Source organism: Nomascus leucogenys, chromosome 10 (assembly GCF_006542625.1).
Source record: "Nomascus leucogenys isolate Asia chromosome 10, Asia_NLE_v1, whole genome shotgun sequence".
In the NCBI taxonomy this organism is placed as follows: domain Eukaryota; kingdom Metazoa; phylum Chordata; class Mammalia; order Primates; family Hylobatidae; genus Nomascus; species Nomascus leucogenys.
Genome location: NC_044390.1, coordinates 1,925,743 through 1,949,971, shown reverse-complemented (window position 1 = coordinate 1,949,971; position 24,229 = coordinate 1,925,743). Strand labels below are relative to the sequence as shown.

General features: G+C 43.9%; 1 long non-coding RNA gene across 1 annotated transcript; it reads left to right on the top strand.

Moving 5' to 3' along the window:
• Positions 1 to 964: 964 nt before the first annotated feature.
• On the top strand, positions 965 to 23,197 carry LOC115836901. The gene is made up of 3 exons (XR_004031900.1): positions 965 to 1,374; positions 2,157 to 2,158; positions 22,709 to 23,197. It is a non-coding gene; the product is annotated as an uncharacterized LOC115836901 (long non-coding RNA).
• Positions 23,198 to 24,229: the final 1,032 nt, after the last annotated feature.

The following is a 24,229-nucleotide window of genomic DNA, read 5'->3' as shown; positions in this document are numbered from 1 at the left end:
AGCCTCCCAAGTAGCTGAGATTACAGGCATGTGCCACAAGGCTTGTCTAATTTTTGTATTCTTAGTAGAGATGGGGTTTTGATATATTGATCAAACTGTTCTCAAACTCCTGGCCCCAAGTGATCTGCCTTCCTCGGCCTCCCAAAGTGCTGGGAATTACAGGCATGAGCCATTGCGCTAAGCCCCAGCTGATTTTTTCTATTTTTAGAGATGGGGTTTTGCTATGTTGCCCAGGCTGGTCTCAAACTCCTGACCTCAAGCAATCCTCCTGTCTCAGCCTCCCACAGCATGGGGATTACAGGCATGAGCCACTGCACCTAAACTGATGCTTCTTTTCCTTGCTTACTCTTTGTGCTCTTCCTTGCCTGGAATGTAAGCTTGGAGTGTGGTAGAAAAATATACCTAAAGTTGTGAGTATCTCAGGTTTTAGGTTTGTTACTGGAGATAGAAGAGGTTCAAAGGGCAAAAGTAAGAATTGTATCTTATTTCCTTTTGGACATCATTAAAAATGTTATTTTAATCTTGTTACTTTTGTTTGGGAAATAGGAATAAGGTGGCAATGGGAATGAAAGAGTTGAAGTCTTAAGATCAGAAAAGTCTGCCGGGGGCAGTGGCTCACGCCTGTAATCCCAGCACTTTGGGAGGCTGAGGCAGGCAGATCACTTGAGGTCAGAAGTTCGAGACCAGCCTGGCCAACACGGTGAAACCCCACCTCCACTAAAAATACAAAAAATTAGCCAGGTGTGGTGGCGCACACCTGTAATCCCAGCTACTCTGGAGGCTAAGGCAGGAGAATCCTTTGAATCTGGAAGGTGGAGGTTGCAGTGAGCCGAGATGGCGCCATTGTACTCCAGCCTGCGTGACAAGAGCGAAAAACTCTGTCAAAAAAAAAAAAAAAAAAAAAAGCCATTATGCAGTGGTCATGCATTGAAGTAGTGGTGTGCATAGGGGAGCTGGTCCTGCTTCCAGGCTGTGCTCGGAATCCTTGGAAGTGAGTCACCATGAAGTGAGGGTGAGAACAGCAATGGGGTAGCAGCTGTTTCTTTCTAGCCACCAGGAGTGAGGAGTAAGGGGGAGGGCAAGGGGAGTCAGAGCCCAACAGGGATGGAGTTTTCCAAGGGAATCACACGAACCAGACTATGAGAGTGGAGTGTGTGCAGAAAGAATCCGTTTCACAGATTGACCCTAGAAGGTGACTTGGATGTGGGAGTGAAGGTTTGATAAAAATGGTGGAATCAATGGAGCATTGGTCGTTAATGAATAAAAGAATGTTGGTATCAGGAGAGGAGGATAAGTCATCTGTTAGGTAGAATGTGATGTTGGAGATGGGAATGGGATGCTGGAAATGAGGGGAATGAGCGATCTTGGTTATTGGTAATGACAAGGCAGGTAGGAGCGGATGGCTTAGGGAGATTGAACGAAAGCCTTGGAGGAGAGGAGGTCAATATGGCGACGGTCAAACACGTTGGGAGGATCATCTGTATCATGTATTCTCTTCCAGGGTAACACTGAAAATTTGGTAGGATATTCTTTGTTGTAGCGGGAAGGGTTGTGCTAGGCAGTGTGGGTCACTCAGGGGCATTCCTGGATTCTCAGCAGCTCTCCACTCCTGTGATGACTAAAAACCCCTTCAGACGCTGCCAACTGTCCCCTAGGGGCATGAGGGCTAGTCCAAGCCTGAGGGTGGAACAAGACAGAAGCCCTGGAAACCCTTCTCCAGGAGGTGCCAGACCCCTCTCCTTGGATGTCCAGAAACAGGCTGGAGGAGCAGGTGATGGGGGTGTGGGCTCAGGGACAGGCAGCTTGGAGACGTCCCATCTCTGAGCTCAGTGCTTTCTGTAAAATGTGGACACTCCTAGGACCTTGCTCACAGCCAAGGCTGCTGGGGATGGTTGTGTGTATTTTCCTCTGCATTGGGATTCCTGTCCGTAGAGCTGAGCGGAATTTGAAATCCAGCCTGCACTCTCTCTACAGTTATGCCCACGCCAGAGCTGAAGAATCTCACCAGAGCCATACCACTGAAAGTGTCTTTGCAAAAATTACAACAGCAAAAATTGTGACAGTGAAAGAGATCTGATCTAACTGACCCCCATCTTGCCTTTAACCTCCAAAGTACCTAGATCATTGCTGAGTTTAGGCCAAGTTAATTTGGGGAGATGTTTTAATTCATAATTTAAATGATAATAGCCCTTCCCCCCAAAAAACCGAAACTGCCTTTGTAAAGCTAATGAAAGGTCAACAGGTTAGGAGGATGAGGAGCCTGCATTCTGCTCAGGGGTAGACTTAAATGATAACCAGGAGTCTGGAGGCCACAAGATTTGCCACTTCCACAATTACCTCTGCAGATAACATCGCTCTTGTAGAACCTAAGATTGGCCTTTTGAAATGTCTTTTCAGGTTTTTGCATTTCTGATGGCCAATGGCTCCATTCGAATCTGTCAACCCACCAACTGGTCCTTTAGCGCCACCCAGAAGTGGGGACTCCCTGGCCCACCAAACTAGCATTGAAGAACCCTAACCTTCGAATTTTCAAGAAGACTGATTTGAGTAATAACTCTGTCTCCCACGCTGTGTGGCCAGCCCCATATCCATAAACTCTTTGTTGCAGTGTCATGGCCTCAGTGAATTGCTTTTTGCTTGTTTGTTTTGTTTTTTCGTTTTTGTTTTTGTTTTTGAGATGGAGTCTTGCTTTGTCACCGAGGCTGAAGTGCAATGGTGCGATTTCGGCTCACTGCAACCTCCGCCTCCTGGGTTCAAGCGATTCTCCTGCCTCAGCCTCTTGAGTAGATGGGATTAGAGGTACCCACCACCATGCTCGGCTAAGTTTGTATTTTTAGTAGAGATGGGGTTTCACCACATTGGTCACCTTCTCTCAAACTCCTGACCTCAGGTGACCCACCTGCCTCAGCCTCCCAAAGTGCTGGGATTACAGGCATGAGCCACCGTGGCTGGTGTCTCGGTGGATTGCTTTTTTCATTGCAGTGAGCAGGAAAAACCAGCCCATCAGGAGGTTACACCATTGTAGATCAATCCGAAGTCCTACAGCCTTCCGTGGCTATGTGCTCATTAATAAAATTTGGGGCACAAATTCTTTTCAAAGAACAAACAAGAAACTGACACAGAAATTTTTAGGGTCTCATTTTTTTCTCTTCTCATTTGAAGCAATGCGTATGATTTTTTTTTCTTTTCTTTTTTCTTTTTTGAGACGGAGTCTTGCTCTGTTACCCAGGCTGGAGTGCAATGGCGCGATCTCAGCTCACTGTAAGCTCCGCCTCCCGGGTTCATGCCATTCTCCTGCCTCAGCTTCCCAAGTAGCTGGGACTACAGGCACCCACCACCACACCCAGCTAATTTTTTGTGTATTTAGTAGAGACGGGGTTTCACCATGTTGGCCAGGATGGTCTCGATCTCTTGACCTCAGGTGATCCACCCGCCTCGGCCTCCCAAAGTGCTGGGATTACAGGCGTGAGCCACCGTGCCCGGCCAATGCGTATGATTTTATCAAATGCTATCAAGGGCCTTTGCCACAGCTAGATGGCACTGTTGAAGCATTGGAAAGTAAATAGGCATTCCTAGTTAAAAATCTGGCAAACTACACAGGATATAAAATTTACCATATACTCCATATTTTGCTAATATTAATTCATAAGCAAAGACTTTCAAGTTTGTTTTAAATTTTTTAATAAAAATTGGGTAAATTATTACATAATTCAATATTTATATTTTAATCATTTTTAAGTGTGTAATTCAGTGTCATTAATTGCATTCACATTATTCACAAACATCACCACCTTCCATACCCAGAGTAGTTTTCGTATTGCAAAACTGGAATTCTGTACTCATGAAACACTAGCTCTCCGTTCCTTCTCTCTTTGCCCCTGGGAACCACCTTCTGTCTTTATAAATTAGACTAGTTTGGGTACGTTACGGAAGTGGAATCATGGAGAGTTGTTGCTTTGGGACTGGCTCATTCCCCTTGGCATCGTGCCCTAAAGTTCATCTGTGTTGCAGCATGTGCCAGGGTTTTATTTCTTTGTAAGGCTCAGTAATATTCCATTGCATGCAAAAACCACATTTTTTTTTTTTTTTTTTTGACAGAGTCTTGCTCTTATCTCCCAGGCACGATCTCAGTGTGGCATGATCATTCAGTGGCATATTCTCAGCTCACTGCAACCTCGAGATCTCTCAGTGGCACGAACTTGGCTCACTGCAGCCTCCGCCTCCCAGGTTCAAACGATTCTCCTGCCTCAGCCTCCCGAGTAGCTGGGATTATAGGCACCCGCCACCATGCCCGGCTAATTTTTGTATTTTTAGTAGAGACAGGGTTTCACCATGTTGGCCAGGCTGGTCTCGAACTCCTAACCTCAGGTGATCCACCCACCTCGGCCTCCCAAAGTGGAAAACCACAGTTTGTTTACCCATTATCCACTCATCCCTTGAAGGACACTTCAGTTTCTCTACTTTTGACTATTATGAAAAAAGCTGCTATAAACATGAGAGTACAAATATCTCTTTAAAACACTGTTTTCAATTATTTGGGGTATATACCCAAATGAGGACACAGCTGGATCATCTGGTAACTTTGTTATGAATTTAACAGAAACCATCTCACTTACAAAACCCCTGCACCACATCACATTCCCAACAACAGGGTGGAAGGCTTCTTATTTTTCCATAGCCTGCCAACACTTGTTATATTCTGTTTTATGGATAATAGCCGTGTTAATGTGTGGTGGTTCCTTCTTTCTCTCAAAATCTATTTTTTCAACTTTTCAGTAATGACAGTTATTGAATAATGGGATATGTGTGTCTGCTGGGCACCGTGCAACTTCTCGAACTTTCAAATCAGACAGGGCCATGCCACCCTCACTCCTCATTCCCACCGATTTTCATTTGGGGATTGCTTTTCTTCACAGCAAGCACTGACACCTCGGCTTCACAGAGACATTGTGTCAGCCCAGGAAATGTAGAGAGACCAAATGCAGAATCTGTGAACCATTGGAGCTGGTAGTTTCCGTGGCATCGGATGTGGAATGTGGCTGTTCTTCCCTCAATTTTAATGTATCTAGGTTTCCTCTGCAGACAACTGCAGGTGTGAGGATAGAACAGCAGGAAGGCAGTAGGTCTTCATTGCAGGGGGAGAGAATGGAGGAGCTGGTCTGGTTGCCAAGCAACGCTTAGTGTCTTTGGAGATGAGTCACCATGGAAACAGTGAGAACTGCAGTGGGGGAGGGGCTGTTCTGCCTCAGCCAAATGCAGCTGCACAGAATTTAAAAAGTGATGTGGATATTTCACAGTTTCTTGAATTAATAATCTCTCATTTGTACACTCTGATGGTCTCCATTTGTAATTTCTTAGACCAGTAATTTCCAAATGTAGCAAATCAAGACCTTTGTAAGGGTTCCACAACTTCAAACTATTTTTCTAAGAACATTAATTTTTATTTTATTTTATTTTATTGAATTTTTTTGAGACAGGGTCTTGCTCTGTTGCCCAGGCAGGAATGCAGTGGTGCCATCACAGCTTACTGCAACCTCGATCTCCTAGGCTCAAGTGATCCTCCCACTTCAGCTTCCTGAGTAGCTGGGACTATAGGCACACACCACCATGCCCCCCTGGTTTTTAATTTTTTTATTTTTAGTATTTTTTTATTTTTAGTAGAGGTCTTGCTACATTGCCCAGGCTGGTCTCAAACTCCTGAGCTCAAGCGATCTGCCCTCCTTGGCCTCCCAAAGTGCTGGGATTACAGGTGTGAGCCACTATGCCCAACCAGAACATTAATATTTTATTTGGCTTTTTTCCTTCTCATTTTCTCTGCAGATATAATTTTATGGGTAGATTGAGGAAATCTATCTGTCTTCTATTTAGGAGGAAATTAAAGGGATTTGCAAAAATGTAAAACAATATCACCTTTACCTTTACTAAGATTTTATTTGAAAAATATTAATGTTGTTCATAAAATGTGGGTTCTTTTAACATATAATAGATTTGTTGCTGTTTTTAAGTTTAAAATTGAAAAATTTCTCTGCTTTTATTTATAATATGACTAACAAAGGAGATATAAACTGTAGAAAGAAACATTCTTCGGGGATTTCTCAATAATTTTTAAGAGTATTGGGTTTCTGTAGATGACACAAATGGAGGGAAAATCATTCCATGATCATGGATTGGAAGAATCAATATCATTAAAATGGCTATACTACACAAAGCAAACTACAGATTCAACGTTATTCCTATCAAACGACCAATGTAATTCTTCACATAATTGGAAAAAAAATCTGAAGCAACAAGAACAAAGTTGGAGGTATCACGTTACCCAACTTCAAACTGTAAGACTACAGTCACCAAAACAGCAGGGTACTGGTACAAAAACACACATAGAGCAATGAAACAGAACAGAGAACCCAGAAATAAAGCCACTCACCTACAGCCATCTAATCTTTGACAAAGTTGACCAAAAAAAGCAATGCAAAAGGACTCTCTATTCAATAAATTGTGTTGGGATCACTGGCTAGCCATATACAGAAGAATAAAACCAGACCCCTATATTTCACCACATACAAAAATTAACTCCAGATGGAATAAAAATTTAAACGTAACACCTCAAGCTATACATAATCCTAGAAGAAAATCTAGAAAACACCATTCTGAACTTGGGCCTTGGGAATAATTTATGACTAAATTCTCAAAAGCTATTGCAACAAAAACAAAAATTGACAAGTGGGACCTAATTAAACTAAAGAGCTTCTGCGCAAGAAAAGAAACTTTCAACAGAGTAAACAGGCACCCTACAGAATGGGAGAAAATATTCACAAACTATGCATCTGACAAAGGTCTAATGTCAAAAAATCTGTAAGGAACTTAAACAATTAAACAAGGAAAAACCAAATAACCCTATTAAAAATTGGCAAAAGATATGAACAGACACTTCTGAAAAGATTACATATAAGCAGCCAACAAATATATGAAAAATGCTTATAATCACTAATAATCAGAGTAATGCAAGTCAAAACCACAATGAGACATCATCTCACACGAATAAGAATGGCTATTAATAAAAAGTCAAAAAACAGTAATCGCTGGTGATGCTGTGGAGAAATGGAAACACTTACACACTGTTGGCAGGAATGTCAATTAGTTCAGTCACTGTGGAAAGCAGTTTAGAGATTTCTCAAAGAACTTCGAACAGGACTACCATTTGACCCAGCAATCCCATTACTGGGTATATACCCAGGCATGGTGGCTCACACTTGTAATCCCAGCACTTTAGGAGGCTAAGGCTGGTGGATCACCTGAAGTCAGGAGCTCAAGACCAGCCTGGCCAACATGGTGAAACACTGCCTCTACTAAAAATACGAAAATTATCCAGGTGTGGCAGTGGGAGCCTGTAATCCCAGCTACTCAGGAGGCTGAGCCTGGAGAATCACTTGAACTCAGGAGGTGGAGGTTGCAGTGGAGATTGCACCACTGCACTCCAGCCTGGGCAACAAGAGTGAAACTCCGTTTCAAAAAGAAAAAGGAAATTGAGAATACAATGACTAAAATTTGAAATAGATAATGTAACCAACTTTTCCGTTATGTTTGGGGTCATCGCTATGGCAACAATAAAAGGGTTCCCTACTTCCCATCAGTCTTAAGCAAGATCTAGTGGCAACCTAACTGATACTGCTGTCACTTAAAAAGCAAAAGCTAGGCATGGTGGCATATGCCTGTAATCCCAGCACTTTGGGAGGGTAAGGTGGGAGGATCACTTGAGCTCAGGAGTTTGAGACCAGCCTGAGCAATATAGCGAGACTAGATCCCTACAGAAGTTTTAAAAGTTGGCTGTGCGTGGTGACAAGGATCTGTGATTCCAGCTCCCACTCAGGAAGCTGAGATGGGAGGATCCTGTTAGCCCAGGAGGTCAAGACTGCAGGGAGTCATGATCACACCACTGCATTCCAGCCTTAATGACAGAGTGAGACCCTGTCTCAAAAACAAACAAACAAAAGCCAAAACAGCATGCTAAAAATATTTTCAAAGAAGAAAACAGTCGGCCAGGTGCGGTGGCTCACGCCTGTAATCCCAGCACTTTGGGAGGCTGAGGTGGGCGGACAACAAGGTCAAGAGTTCGTGACCAGCCTGGTGAACATGGTGAAACCCCATCTCTACTAAAAATACAAAAATTAGCCTGACGTGGTGGTGTGCACCTGTAGTTCCAGCTACTTGGGAGGCTGAGGCAACATAATTGCTTGAACCCGGAAGGCGGAGGTTGCAGTGAGCCGAGATCATGCCACTGCACTCCAGCCTGGGCGACAGAGTGAGACTCTGTCAAAGAAAAGAAAAGAAAAGAAAAAAAGTAAAAATTATTTGAGGTGTATAATTGTTTTCTTAGCCAGTATGCATGTTTTAAATTTGGGACAATTTATCATTAACTATAGAAATTATAAAGATAATTAAACCTATATTACTCATGTTCTGAACCAAGAAAGCAGCATATTTGGCATTCTAAATACTTACAAAACATAGAAGATTGCTAGAGCAACAAGTCAGCCTTGTAATTAAATATGAAGAATCAACTTTTGGTTGTTGATAAGTCGTATCTCATGCTTACTTCCTGTTTCACTGATTTCTATTTTTAACTTTATTATTTCCTTCCATTCTTCCTCTTTCTTTCCTTTTTTTGAGAAAGGGTCTTGCTCTGTTACTCAGGCTAGAATGCAGTGGTGCAATCTTGGCTCACTGCAGCCTCCGCCTCCTGGGCTCAAGTGATCCTCCCACCTCAGGCTCCTCAGTAGCTGGGACTACAGGTGCATGCCACCATGCCCGGCTACTTTTTGTAGAGATGGGGTTTCACTCTGTTGCCTAGGCTGATCTCGAACTTCTGAGCTCAATTGATCCTCCCATCTCAGCCTCCCAAAGTGCTGGGATTACAGGTGTGAGCTATTGCGCCTGGCCTTCCTTCCTTAATCTTTCTTTAGACTCAATTTTGTTTATTTTTCACCTTTTTGAAATGGATGATTAGATAATCAATTTTCAGCTTTTCTTGTTTTCTATTATAGGTATTTAAGGCTGTACATTTCTATCTAAGCACAGCTTTACATAAGTATCATAAGTTTTGATAAATAATGTTTTCATTATTTTGCAGTCCAGATTTTAAAAATTTTTATTTTATCTTTTGACTGATGCATTATTTAGAAATATATTGCTTAATTTTCTAATACATGGATGTTTTTGAGTTTTCTTTTTGGTTTTGTTTCTAGTTAATTTGTACCATGATCGAAACCATACTCTGATTCAATTCTTTGAAATTTGTTGAGAATTTCTTTGTGTTCTGTATTTGGTTAATTCATGGGTACTTTATATGATTGTCTCTTCTAGTTATTGGGTGCAGTGTTTTATGTACACCAGTTAGGCCAGGTTTGTAATCATGATGTTTAAATATTCTTGTTTAAAAATTCACAATGTTTAAAAATTCTTGGTTCTTTTCTATTTCTTTTTTCAGTTACTGAGGGAATTATGTTAAACTCTCCTACTAAGAATATGAATTCATTTATTTTTATTTCAAAAAAGAGCATGAGTGTTCTAAAATAAAAGATTTGAGGATTACTCTCCTAGAATAAATTTCTAGATACAGTTTCACTGAATAGAAGGAAATACACATTTTTGGTTTCTGATACATGATGCCAAATTGCGACGATGCTTTTCAGTAATGTTCCTGGGCCCCAAATTCTCACGGGGAATGTAATCCAGCCTGTATGACTTTTACCAATTTGCCAGCCTGCCTCCCATAATAAACCCAGTGATGGAATGTCTATGGGAAGCATGCTTGGGCTCCTGTTACCTGAACTTCCAAAGATATCTTCTAATATAAAAACTTTTAGAATTGTCAGAAGAGATGGTAGATTGCATATACCTGGGTTTACCAACCACGGCCCCAACATTGATTACATGGATGATTATGAGCCAGACACGTGCCCTTTCTGAGCCTCACTTCTTGCACCTGGAAATACAGGATGAGGTTGGTAAGAACTTGACAAAATGCTTAATACATTCTAGGTGCTTAAAAAATCATTGCTGGGATTTGTTTTTTTGTATTTTTACAATAAATGTGAAAACAGTTTTAATTTAATGATTATGAACAAAAAAGGATGAAAACCAACAGTCAGTTTCTTTGTGAAATTTTTCCCAGCCAATCTGTCATCAGGTGTTTAAATAATTCACTCCTTACAACTGTTGGAGTAGGTGTCACACATCTCTTGATTTCCATAACTCCTGGTGCTATAACTGGCTGTTTTCCCTATCAGGCCATAAACTTATCGAGAGTTTGTACTGTGTCTTGACAACCTGTATCACTAGTGCTTTGCATCCAAGAAGGAGGTGAATATTTTTCTGTTTAAGCCCTTGATTAATCAGTACAGCCCCACCATTGACTGAGATCTGTCCGTGGTCCTGAAGGTCACACTTGAGACTATCAACTCATTCATAGGAAAGGGAGGCAGTTGATTCTAGCTGACTTGTGCAAAGGTGATCTCCACGTACATTCGTGAAATAAAGTGAGGACAAGCTTTATTGTTTAGTGAAAAGGGAAGGCTACAAATGAGTCATGGCATGCCCACAATCGCACATAAAGTCTGGTTTTATGTTTATTCCATCACTCAACAGTCACTTAGCAAATGCTGTGTTAGGGACAGTGCGGGGGCGGGGTAGGGGCAGAGAAAAAAAACAAAAATAATGCATATGTGATTCCTGCATTCAAAATTTTTCACAGTCTGTTGGTATTCTGAAAGTACTAACCTGACTATTACAATGTTCATATTCTTTTTATTTTTTGAGACAGAGTCTCACTCTGTCACCCAGGCTGGAGTGCAGTGGCACGATTTTGGTTAACTGCAACCTCCACCTCCCGGGTTCAAGTGATTCTCCTGCCTCAGCCTCCTGAGTAGCTGAGATTACAGGCACGCACCACCATGCCCAGCTAATCTTTGTATTTTTAGTAGAGACGGGGTTTCACCATGTTAGCCAGGCTGGTCTCAAACACCTGTCCTCTAGTGATCCACCTGTCTCAGCCTCCCAAAGTGCTGGGATTACAGGCGTGAGCCACCGTGCCCGGCCTTGTTCATATTCTGGTTTCTCCAATTGTCTGTAGCAATGCCTGTACATAAAATGTGTTGATTGCTAAGTAATTGTGCTATCAGGAGACCCTGAAAAAATAAGACTATATTGAAGAATAGATAAGAAGAAATAGAAAACTATAAGAGAAAGAGAAAACATAGGGAGATTGTAATATGAGAGAAAGGATGAGAAAGTGAAAGAGAGGAAGAAGAGCATATTCAGACAGAAGGAAATTCCAGGAGAGAAATAGAGGTGAATTATTTGGCTGCAGCCTCACGAGCCTCTGTGTGGGCCCTGAACGAGCCACCCTCAGGACCTTTGCACGTGCTGTTCCCGCTGCCACCCCGGTCTTCACAAGATTCCTCCTGTCTTCACATGGGGCTCTGATCAGAGGTCACCTGTCATGGAAGCGGTCCCTGACTGCTGTCCCCAAAAGCCCTTCAAGCACCCCCTGCATTCCATCCATCATGAGGCTCATTTTTATTTCTCCCTGTTTCTGCCTGTACTTACAGTGGAATCTAAACTCATTGAACAATGGTAGAAACAAGAAACTCCTGTTTTGAGATTATTCTGGTGCCAGGAGATTGTTACTGGAGATAGAAAAGGCCCGAAGGACAAAAATAAAACTATACCTGATTTCCTGTTAATCATCATTCAAAATGTTCACTTCTTGGCATGGTGTATGTGAAGGAACGAGGAATAAAACGTCAGCGGGCAAAGGAGAGTTGGAGGTCTGGGCATAGAAAAGCAGGAGATCAGTGGGTATTCATGGCAGGGAGAGTGAACAGAGGGGCTGGTCTTGTTTCCAGGCAGTGCTCAGCGTCCTTGGAGAGGGGCCACCGTGAAGTTAGGGTGAGAGCAGGCAGGATGAGGGCGAGGCTGTTCCTCCCCAGCCACCTGCAGCTGGAGGACTGAGGGATGGAGAAGGCAGAGTCAGAGCTCCGCGGGGATGGAGCTTTCCAAGGGAACCACATGAAGCAGAATATAAAAAGAGATTAAATTGTGTGCATAAGTACTGATTCTAATGATTGACCATGAAAGGTGACCTAGAGGTAAGGTCAAGATCAGTGGAAGATGGTTGTATGGATGGAGTGTTGGTCCCCCAGAGATGAATGGATGTCGGTGTCAGATGGGGAGGAGGAGTCCTCCGGAAGGGAAGGCAGGAGGTGATGCTCCAGATGGGATGCTTGAACGGAGGGGATGGTGTGATACTCTTTATTGGTAATGACAAGGATGATGGGAAGTGGATGGTTAAGGAAGTTTGGACAGGAGATTTGGGAGAGAGGAAATCAATGTGGAGATAGTGAAAAGTGGTGGGAGGATCACCTGTGTTAGTGTTATTCCACCTCAGCATCGTAGAAAATTTGGGCTGGAATGTTCTTTCACGCAGGGTGGAGGAGGCCGTCCTGATTTTCTAGGGCGTTTGTCAGCATCCCTGCCTGCTACCCGGGGGATGTCAATACTTCTCTTCAGTTGTGACCCCAAATGTTTATCCAAACTTGCCAAATGTCTCCTACGGGCAAAATACCCCTGGTTGGGAACCACAGATTACAATGCACATAACATTCACCTGGAAATTAGCGGGCAGTCATATTGGTGAGGATGACAGTTCACATCCACAGAGGACTAAGATCACAAAGAGTAAGGGTTTCATGAGGATCTAGGCACCAACCCTGTCTGTCATTTTCCATAATTCTGATCCATGACATCTGGGACCTTGCTGACTCCACAGGGATGATCCTGCCAGGTCTTGCCTATTCCGAAAGATGGCAATCAGTTTCCTTGAGAGGGAGCCTTTCATGTGGAAATGAATCCAGAGCCCACACCCCAACCAGCTCCTCTATGGAGCTGTCACACTCAGGGCCACTGTGACCTGCCCTATCACCCAGGGCCATAACCATGGACAGCCATGGGCTCTGCCCAGAGCCACTGAAATTATTGCAGGTAGTCAATCCTGAGCCTGCTTGTTTTGTCTCCCTTGTTTTTTCCTTCAGAAACCATAAGGAAGGCCCTTTGCCCACATGCTCCCCATGAGTTTCTGCCTCTTGACGGACACTGGGGCTTCCCCTGTGGCCCCTCTTGGCTTGGCGTGCCCCTTCCTCTTGTGAATGTCACAGGCTATTTTTTTTAGTGACAGTCATTTCCTGCTCTTTTTTTGTTTTGTTTTGAGACGGAGGGAGTCTCGCTCTGTCGCTCAGGCTGGAGTGCAATGGTGCGATCTCGGCTCGTGGCAACCTCCGCCTCCTGAGTTCAAACAATTCTCCTGCCTCAGCCTCCCGAGGAGCTGGGATTACGGGCGCCTGCCACCACACTGGCTAATTTTTTGTATTTTTAGTAAAGATGGGGTTTCACCATGTTCGCCAGGCTAGTCTTGAACTCCTGACTTCAAGCGATCCGCCCGCCTTGGCCTCCCAAAGTGCTGGGATTACAGGCATGAGTCACTGCACCCAGCCCTCCTGTTCTCTTTAACTGTTTAGTGTGAAACTTTGTGATGCGGGGAATTGCTTCCTGCGAGAATTCTTAAATTTCATTTTGTGAGAGTCCTTCAAAACCCAGAGGCATTTTCTCGTACTTCGCACACGCGTGCGTGCGTGTGTGTGTGTGTGTGTCTGTGTGTGTGTGTGTGTGATTGAAGGGGAATTGGGAGCTGACTCTTGAGTCTCAGGTCATTTTCTTGCCCCATATTTACCTTATTAGGACACTCCCTAAACCCAAACGCCTAATCTCAAGGCTAGAGCAAGACGGCAGCCCTGGAATCTCTCCTCTGGGAGGTGCCAGCACCCGGCTGCTTGGATGCTCAGAGGCAGGATGGGAGCAGGTGACGGGGGTGTGGGCTTGGGACCAGACAGCCTGGAGACCTCCCCTCTGTGAGCCCACTGTCCTCCTCGGTAAAATGCAGACACTCCTAGGACCTCGCTCACAGCCAGGGCTGCTAGGGATGGCTGTTTATGTTGTACCCTGCACTTAGGCTCCTGTCCAAGGCAAGGGGCAAAATGTACAACCCAGCCTGCTCTCCGCAGCTGTGTCTGTGCAGAGCTGAGGGATTATTTTCAGGCATCCCACTGATCTATCCCACTTCCCACAGCCCACCCTGTACATAGGCACAGCCAGTGTAATTTAGGAAAAACTCATTTTAGACAAACAAAAAATTGTCCCAGCCAATACAACATACCCCTTTAAAAAGTGCTTTATTGTGTTTTTCTTTTCATTTGAAGCAATGTCTATGACATTGCAACATATATATATATATAAAACTTAATATTTAACATTTTAACCATAATTAATTGTACAGTTCCCATATTAGGTGCATTCACATTGTTTTACTATGATCACCACTGTTCATCTCCAATATTCTTTTCATCTTGAAAAACTGAAACTCTGTGCCCACAAACAACAACTCCCTACTTCTCCCTCTCACCCCATCCCTAACATCCACTTTCTTTTTTTCTTCTTTCTTTCTTTTCTTTTCTTTCTCTCTCTCTTTCTTTCTTTTTCTCTTCCTTCCTTCCTTCTTCTTCTTCTTCTTCTTCTTCTTCTTCTTCTTCTTCTTCTTCTTCTTCTTCTTCTTCTTCTTCTTTCTTTCTTTCTTTCTTTCTTTCTTTCTTTCTTCTTTCTTTTTTTTTCTGAGATAGAGTCTGGCTCTGTCGCCTAGGCTGGAGTGCAGTGACACAGTCTCTGCTCACTGCAACCTCTGCCTCCCAGATTCAAGTGATTCTCCTGCCTCAACCTCCTGCGTAGCTGGGATTAAGGCTCCCGCCACCATGCCCGACTAAGTTTTGTATTTTTTTTTAGTAGAGACAGGGTTTCACCATGTTGACCAGGCTGGTCTCAAACTCCTGAGCTCAGGAGATCCACCCGCTTCGACCTCCCAAAGTGCTGGGATTACAGGCGTGAGCCACTGCGCCCGGCCCACTTTCTACTTTCTGCTGTATTAGCTGGTCAGCTTTAGGGACACTATATTATTGGAGTCATACGGTACGTCTTCTTTTGTGCCTGGCTTGTTTCACTGAGCATAATGTCTCGAGGTTTATCCAGGTTGTAGCATGTGGCAGGATTTCCTTCCTTCATAAGGATGAATAATATCCCATGGTATTGATAGAGGATATTGTGTTTATTCATTCATACTTTGATGGACCTTTGGGTTGCTTCTGCTTCTTGCTGTCGTGAATGCTGCTATGAACATGGGTGGACACATATCTGCTCGAGTTTCTGCTTTCAATTATTCTGGGTCTATATCTCGAAGTGGTGTTGATGCATCATATTGTTAGGGAAACAGGAGCATAGGAGAACAAGGGCGACACCATTTTAAAATCTGTCCAAAAAAACTAGCAAGGCACATTCCTTGCCAGCCCTCCTCCATGGCCATTAAGACGTGTATAGCTGAGGAAACAGCTTAATCAAGCCTGCAAGGACAAACTCCTATGAGAGCAAAATGTCCAGATACCCCAGTATGGCATTATATGCTTTTAAGATGATTATAGTTATGCTTTGATGCATTTATGCACCAAAATGCCAAGGATAGCTTTCCTTAAATCAACAAAATAATAAATTTTGTCATGCTGCGAGCCCACCTGCACATACACATAACTTTGCTTAGCTATTACATAGATAAGACCCCCACATAAGTAAAACTTAAAACAAAGATGAGGCATTCCTCTCTTTGCTTTCTGAGGACACCCTACTCTATATCTGAGTCACTTTCAGTAAATGATCTCTTCTTGCTGCACTCTGCAGCTCACCTGGAAGCACCTCCTGCAAGACATCCAAGGACCCTCTCTTGGGGTCTGAATTGATAACTGTTTTCTGGCAACAATATGGTAATTCTACTTTTATTTGTCCAGAAACGATTGCACTGTTTTACAAGGCAGCTGCACCATGTGTCCATCCCACTGTCAAAAACCAGAATTTCCACCAGTTTATTTCCACTGTAATCAGATTCAGGATCAGCTGCTCAATGCTCGAAAGCCAGGCACGGGAGGCAAGGGTTGGCAGAAGGAAAGACAGGTTCAATCAGAGAGCCAGAAAACCGAGACGGTGGCAAGCTAGCATTCTAAAGCACCATCTTCAATTTTAGAATTTACCATGGGGGTTTTAAAGGGAAACTTGGTATGGGAGACATGAGGAGTGTGCAGGGTGCAGGTCTGTGCCTTTGCTGTGGTGGCTATCATGGGTATCACCCACCCCGAGGCCGGGTTGGCATTATCCTGACTTCAGAGGAAGAGATAAAGGGGTCAGATGGGAGGGAAAGGCAGTGGGTGATTAAAATATATTTTAAAAACTGAGGTCCCTGGCTACACAATGATTGAATTGGCTTCTGTTAGCGATTTATGGATCAGGCTGCATCCCATCTAGAAATACAAAGGCATTTTTGCCCTCATGGCAGAACAGTTGGTGTGCTTTTTTGTCTTTTGTTTTTCTTTTGAGACGGATTCTCACTCGGTCACCCAAGGTGGAGTGCAGTGCTGTGATCTCAGCTCACTGCAACCTCTGCCTCCCAGGTTCTAGCAATTCTCCTGCCTCAGCCTCCTGAGTAGCTGGGATTACAGGCGCGCACCACCACGCCCGCCTAATTTTTTGTATTTTGGTTGAGACGGGGTTTCACCACGTTGCCCAGGCTTGTCTCGAACTCCTGAGCTCAGGCAATGCACCTGCCTCGGCCTCCCAAAGTGCTGGGATTACAGGCGTGAGCCCGCGCCCGGCCACCAGTTGGCTTTTGTAGGGCTTCCTGAGCAGGAACAAAGAAGCAGCACCATACAAAAAGGTGGCTCTTTTAACTTCTGGTTATTTTAGGTTACTTTCCTTGTAAGGGTTAAAGCAGAGGGGCTTCCTTCTCTCGGCAGCTCACGTTACTTGGGTTCTTTTAGATCAGATGCTGTGGATCTCCTGTGTTTTGAAAAAACTGGCCTGTTTAGGGATTTTCCTGTTTTTCCAAGTTTCAGTTTGATGACATGCACTTAACCTGAAAGACTCCTTTTCTGTTTGGTTTGTGAAGGGCCACAGAAGGAGCTCTCTCCACAACAACGGGCTCCTATCAACTTTATTTAACCCACTAAGTGCAGAAGGGTTCCAGTTTCCCCAAAGCCTACCAACATCCTTTATTTTCCATTTTATGGAGAGCAGCCATGTTAAAATAATGTGTGCTGGTTCTTTTTTTTCTTTTCAATGGAAAAAATTATATTTATTTCATTTTTCAATAGTAATTATTTACTAATGGTGTGTGCGTGTCTGTTGGGCACTGCACAATTTCTCAAACCTTGGGATCAGACTGGACCGTGCCACCTGATGTTCGAAACCTTGCTGATTTTCTTGTGGTAATTGCTCTTCTTCGCAGCAACCACGGATGCCCCAGCATCACAAAGACGTGATGTCAGCAAAGGAAATGTAGAGAGACCGAATGTGGAATCGTGAGCCACTGAAGCTGGTGGTTCACATGGCGTCAGAGGTGGAATGCTGCTGTGCTTCCCCCAATTTTAACGTATCCAGGGTCCCGCTGTGGACAGCTGAAGCTGTGAGGATAGAACAGCAGGAATGCAGTAGGAATTAGTTGGTGGGGGGAGGTAATGGGAGAGCTGATCTGGTTGCTAAGCAGCTCAGAATCTCTGGAGATGAATCGTAATAGAATTAGAGTGAGAGCAGGCAGTGTGGAAGGGGCTACTCTGCTCCAGCCAAATGCAGCTGCAGAGAATAAGAAAAGTGATGTAGATGTTCCACAGTCTCTCCTTCCCTTTCCTTTTCTCTCCTCTCCTCTCCTTTTCTCTCCTCCCCTCCCCTCCCCTCTCCTCTCCTGTCCTCCCCTCCCCTCCCCTCCCCTCCCTTCCCCTCCCTTCCCCACCCCTCCCCTCCCCTCTCCTTTCCTTCTTTTCTTTTCTTTCTTTCTTTTTTTTTTTTGAGACAGAGTCTTGCTCTGTTGCCCAGGCTGGAGTGCAGTGGCACAATCTTGGCTCACTGCGACCTCCACCTCCAGGCTCAAGTGATTCTTCTGTCTCAGTCTTCTGAGTAACTGGGACTACAGGCACCTGCCACCACGCCTGGCTAATTTTTGTATTTTTAGTAGAGACGGGGTTTCACCATATTGGCCAGGCTGGTCTCAAACTCCTGACCTCAAATGATCCGCCTGCCTTGGCCTGCAAAAGTGCTGGGATAACAGGCACCACATCCAGCCCCAAGTTTCTTTACTTAATAAGTTCTCATTTGTTTATTCTGATGGTCTCCATTTGTAATTGTATGTCCATTGCCTGTATGTATTTTGGCCAACAATCCCCTAATGCAGTTCAGGATCTGTGGGAAAAATCAAGACCTTTTCAGGGGGTCCACAATTTCTAGACTATTTTTTAAAGAACATTAATATTTTATTTGCTTAGTTTCTTCTTTTTCTCTGTATGATGTGATATTATAATATTTGAAGTAAAGAAGCAGAATGGAGAATCCATTTCTCTTCCATTAAAGAGGAAATTAAAGGAGTTTGCAAAAACCTTCAAACAATATCACACTTATTACTAAGTTTTTGTTTGGAAAATACAATTATTCACAAAATGTGACCTATGTTAATATACAATAGATTTGTTGTTGTTGTCGTTAAGCTTAAAATGTAACGTTTTCTCTGACTTTATTTATAACATGATCTATATGAGATCATGTTATGTTTTATTTATATCTTATACCAAGAAACATCGCTTGGGAGTTTCCCAATAATTTTCAGAGGGTAAAGGGGTTTGAGATGACAAACTTTGAGAATTACTGTCCTGGGTTAAATTCCTGGGTTCCGTTTCGCTGAATGGAAAGACACACACACTTAACGTTTCTGAGACATGACGCCGCATTGCTATGATGTTCCACAGCTGCTTCTCTGGCTCTGTTTTCCCATGGGAAATGTAACCCAGGTCTGTCGGACTCCTACCAATTTTCCAGTCTGCCTCCTCTCATAAATTCAGTGGAAGAATTTCTTTCTCTTTTTTTTTCTTTTCTTCTTTCTTTCTTTCTTTCTTTCTTTCTTTCTTTCTTTCTTTTTCTTTTCTTTTTCCTTTCTTCCTTTCTTTTTCCTTCCTTCCTTTCTTCCTTCCTTCTTTCTTTTTCTTTTTTTTTTTTTTCGTTTTCAGAATCTCGCTCTGTCACCCAGGCTGGAGTGCAGTGGTGCAATCTCAGCTCACTGCAAGCTCCGCCTCCCGGGTTCACGCCATTCTCCTGCCTCAGCCTCCTGAGTAGCTGGGACTATAGGCGTCTGCCACCATGCCCGGCTAATTTTTGTATTTTTAGTACAGACAGGGTTTCACCATGTTAGCCAGGGTGGTCCCGATCTCCTGACCTTGTGATCTGCCCGCCTCAGCTTCCCAAAGTGCTGGGATTATAGGCATGAGCCACCGTGCCTGGCCCAGTGAAGGAATTTCTATGGGAAGCACACATGGCCTCCAGTTACGTGGACGTTCAGAGATCTCCCCTCATGTGGGGTAAGATTAGATTTCTCAGAAGATAATGTTCAAGGTATATAGATAATGTTCAAGGTATAGACTTCAATTTATAAACCCCATTCCCGACATGGGGTGTCGTGGGTGATCGTGTGCCAGACATGTGCCCCTTCTGAACCTCATTTCCTTTACCTGTAAGTGGAGGATGGGTTGGGTAAAAACTCAACAAAATGGCCAACACATTATAGGCATTTAATACATTATAACTAGGTTCTTCTGCATTTTTACACTAAATAGGAATAAGTTTTAATTTAATAATTATGAGCAAAAGAGGATGAGAACAAATACAGAGTCAGTGTCTGTAAAATTTCTCTCAATAGGCCAGGTGCGGTGGCTCATGCCTGTATTCCCAGCTACTCGGGAGGCTGAGGCAGGAGAATCACTGGAACTTGAAAGAAGGAGGCTGCAGTGAGCCGAGGTCGTGCCACTGCACTCCAGCCTGTGTAACAGAGAGAGACTCCGTCTCAAAGGAAAAAAAAAAAAGGAATGGATATAGAAGAAAAGGAAAAAAGAAAAAATATAGAAGAAAAAGAACATAGGGACACTCATAATTTGGGATAATAAGCATAATAAAGTCAAAGTCAGGAAGAAGAATGTGATTCTAGAAGACAGAGAGAGGCAAATTATTTGGCACCAGGCCTCTGTGTTTCCCTTAAATGAGCCACCCCAGACCCTTTGCACCTGTTGCTCCTTCTGCCATCACTGGGTCTTCATGTGGTGCCTTCCTGTCTCCATTAAGGACCCTGACCAGAGGTCACCTCTCAGGGATGCCTTCCCTGATTCCTGTCTCCAGAAGCTTGTCATGCACCTCTGCCTTCCAACCATCATGAGGTTGATTTTTTTTAATTTCTTCTCTCTATATAAAAGAACAGGATCCATGTGCAGAACGTGCAGGTTTGTTGCATAGGTATACATGTGCCATGGTGGTTTGCTGCACCTATTGACCTGTCCTCTAAATTCCCTCCCCTCACTGCCTACCCCCCAACAGGCCCTGCTGTGTGTTGTTCCCCTCTCTGTGTCCATGTGTGCTCATTGCTGAACTCCCACTTATGAGTGAGAACATGTGGTGTTTGGTTTTCTGTTCCTGTGTTAGTTTGCTGAGGATGATGGCTTCCAGCTTCATCCATGTCCCTGCAAAGGACATGATTTCATTCCTTTTTATGGCTGCACAGTAGTCCATGATGTATATGTACCACATTTTCTTTATCTAGTCTACCATTGATGGGCATTTGGGTTGGTTCCATGCCTTTGCTATTGTAAATAGTGCTGTGATAAACATACGTGTGCATGTGTCTTTATAGCAGAATGATTTATATTCCTTTGGGTATATACCCAGTAATGGGATTGCTGGGTCAAATGGTATTTCTGGTTCTAGATCCTTGAGGAATCGCCATACCAAATCACCATACCATCTTCCACAATGATTGAGCTAATTTACATTCCCATCAACAGTGTAAAAGCATTCCCATTTCTCCACAGCCTCGCCAGCATCTATTGTTTCCTGACTTTTTAATAATCACCATCCATACAGAATCAAAGAAGACCCTGTATAGCCAAGACAATCCTAAGCAAAAAGAATAAAGCTGGAGGCATCATGCTACCTGACTTCAAACTATACTACAAGGCTACAGTAACCAAAGCAGCATGGTACTAGTACCAAGACAGACATATAGACCAATGGAGCAGAACAGAGACCTCACAAATAACACCACACATCTACAACCATCTGATCTTCAACAGACCTACCAAAAACAAGCAATGGGGAAAGGATCTCCTATTCAGTAAATGGTATTTGGAAAACTGGCTAGCCATATGCAGAAAACTGAAACTGGATCCCTTCCTTACACCTTATACAAAAATTAACTCAAGGTGGATTAAAGACTTAAATGTAAAACTGAAAACCATAAAAACCCTAGAAGAAAACCTAGGCAATACCACTCAGGACATAGGCATGGACAAAGACTTCATGACAAAAATGCCAAAAGCAATTGCAACAAAGGCCAAAATTGACAAATGGGTCTAATTAAACTAAAGAGCTTCTGCACAGCAAAAGAAACTATCATCAGAGTGAACAGGCAACCTACAGAATGGGAGAAAATTTTTGCAATCTACCCATCTGACAAAGGTTTGATATCTAGAATTTACAAGGAACTTAAGCAAATTTACAAGAAAAAAAACAATCCCATCAAAAATTGGGCAAAAGATATGAACAGACACTTCTCAAAAGAAGACATGTACGTGACCAACAAACATATGAAAAAAACCTCAACATCACTGATCACCAGAGAAATGCAAATCAAAACCACAATGAGATACCATCTCACGCCAGTCAGAGAGGCTGTCTTTTTTGGTTTACTTCCTGTTTATTGCCTCTCTCTCTAGTGGAAAATAAGCTCCTTCGAGGATGGTAGAAATAATGAACCCCTGGTTTGCATTACTGATTGTGCCAGAAGATTGTTACTGTGAATGAAAAGCTCCAAAGGACAAAAACAGATCCATACCTGATTTCCTGCTCATTATCATGAAAAATATTCATTTCTCAATGCTGCTCATACCAAGGAAATAGGAATAAAGTAACAACGCACACAAAAGAGTTGGAGGTTTGAGTATAGAAAAGCAGTCATGCGGTAGGTATTCACTGGACACAAAGTGAATGGAGAAGCTGGTCCTATTTCCAGGAATGCTCCGCCTCCTGGGTTCATGCCATTCTCCTGCCTCAGCCTCCAAGTAGCTGGGACTACAGGCGCCCGCCACCATGCCCGGCTAATTTTTTGTGTTTTTAATGGAGACGGGGTTTCACTGTGTAATACCAGGATGGTCTCGATCTCCTGACCTCGTGATCTGCCCGCCTCGGCCTCCCAAAGTGCTGGGATTACAGTGGGGCAGGGGCTGTTTCTCCCCAGCCACGTGTACCTGCAGGAGTGAGGATGAGGAATGACATGGAGGGAGTCACGGCTCATCAGGGATGAGGGTTTCCGAGAGAATCACATGAAGCAGAGCATGAAAAGGAGATTTGAGTTTGTGCGGAAGAAACTGGTTCTAACAATTGACCATAGACAGTGACCTGAAGGTGGGATGAAGATTAGCGGGAAATGGGTGAATCAAGACTATGTTTTTCCTAAAGAAAAGGAAAATTGGCATCAGGTGAGCAGAAGTCACCTGGAAGATAGGCAGTGATGTTGCAGATGGGAGGCTTGAGCTGAGGAGGTGGGCTGATAGCCTCTACTGGCAACGACAAGGCTGATGGCAATTGATGGCTAATGGAGTTTAGATAGGAAATTTGGGAGAGAGGAGATCCATTTTCAGATAGTGAAGTGTTGGGAGGGTCATCTATATTAGTGTTCCTCCACTTCAGCACTATTGAAAATTTGGGCTTGAAAGTTCTTTTTTTTGCAGGGTGGGGAAGCCTGTCCTGTTTTTGTTAGATGTTGATCAATAGGATGCTGTCTGCTACCCAGCTGATGCCTACAGCCCTCCTCCAGTTGTGACAACCAAACATGTTTCCAAAAATTGGCAGATGTCTCCTCATGGCAAAATCTTCCCTGGTGGAGAACCACGTGTAGGATATTCCCCAGGATTATAGAGGAAAGTGATGTTGGTGAGGACAACAGTCCACATGCACAGAGAATTGAGATCACACAGAAACAGGGGCTTTTCATAAGGCTGTGTGTACCAACCTTGCCTGTTATTTTCTGTAATTCTGATGGGTCACATCTTGGACCTTGCTGACCCTGGAGGGATGATCCTGCTGGGTCTCGTCAATTCCTGGAGAGAGTAAACAGCTCCCTTGAAAGGCAGCCTTTCATGTGGAAACCAATCCAGATCCCACTCCCCAATCATCACACTCAGGGCCACGAATCACTCAGCTGCCCTAATCACCCCAGGGCCAGGCATCAGACAGCTTGGGGACAACCCCTATGCCCAGAGCCACTGAAGTTCTTCAGATAAGCCAATCTTTTACCTGCTCGTTTACCCCCACCTATTCTTTCCCTTGGAAACCATAATTAAGGCTCTTCACTCACAAGTCCTTCCATCCCCTTCCTCTTGCCAGATACTTGTCCTTCCTGTGTGGCTACCTGGTGTGGTGTGCCCCTCCTCTTGGGAATGTGAGCAAACAGCTATGTCAGTCTGTGTTACCATTGTGTGTGAAACTTCGTAATTTCTGGTTTGATTCATGCAATTATGAGCCTCATTTTATGGAAGTCCCTTGAGCACCCTGATGCATCTCCTTGTGTGTGTGTGTGCGCACGCACGTGTGTTTGTGTGTGTGCATGCACGCACGTGTGTGTGTGGTTGAAGGGGAGTTTGGGAGACACGCCATTCTCAAGCAAATTGGAGACGCAGACCACTTTCCCTGCCCCTTGTCTATGTTATTAGAACCTTGCCCAAACCTAAATGCCCAATCCCAAAGATGGGGCAAGACAGGGGCCCTGGACTCTCCCTTCTGGGAGGGGCCAGGGCACTTTTCTTTGGATGCTCAGACGTGGCATGGGAGCAGGTGATGGAGGCGTGGGCTCAGGGCCAGAGAGCCTGGAGACTTCCCTCTCTGAGCCCAGTATTTGCCGCCATAAAATGCAGGCACTTGTAGGTCTCACTCACAACCAGGGCTATGGGGATGGCCACGTGTATGTTCCTCAGCATTGAGGCTTCTGTCCAAGAAGCTGAGGGGAGGT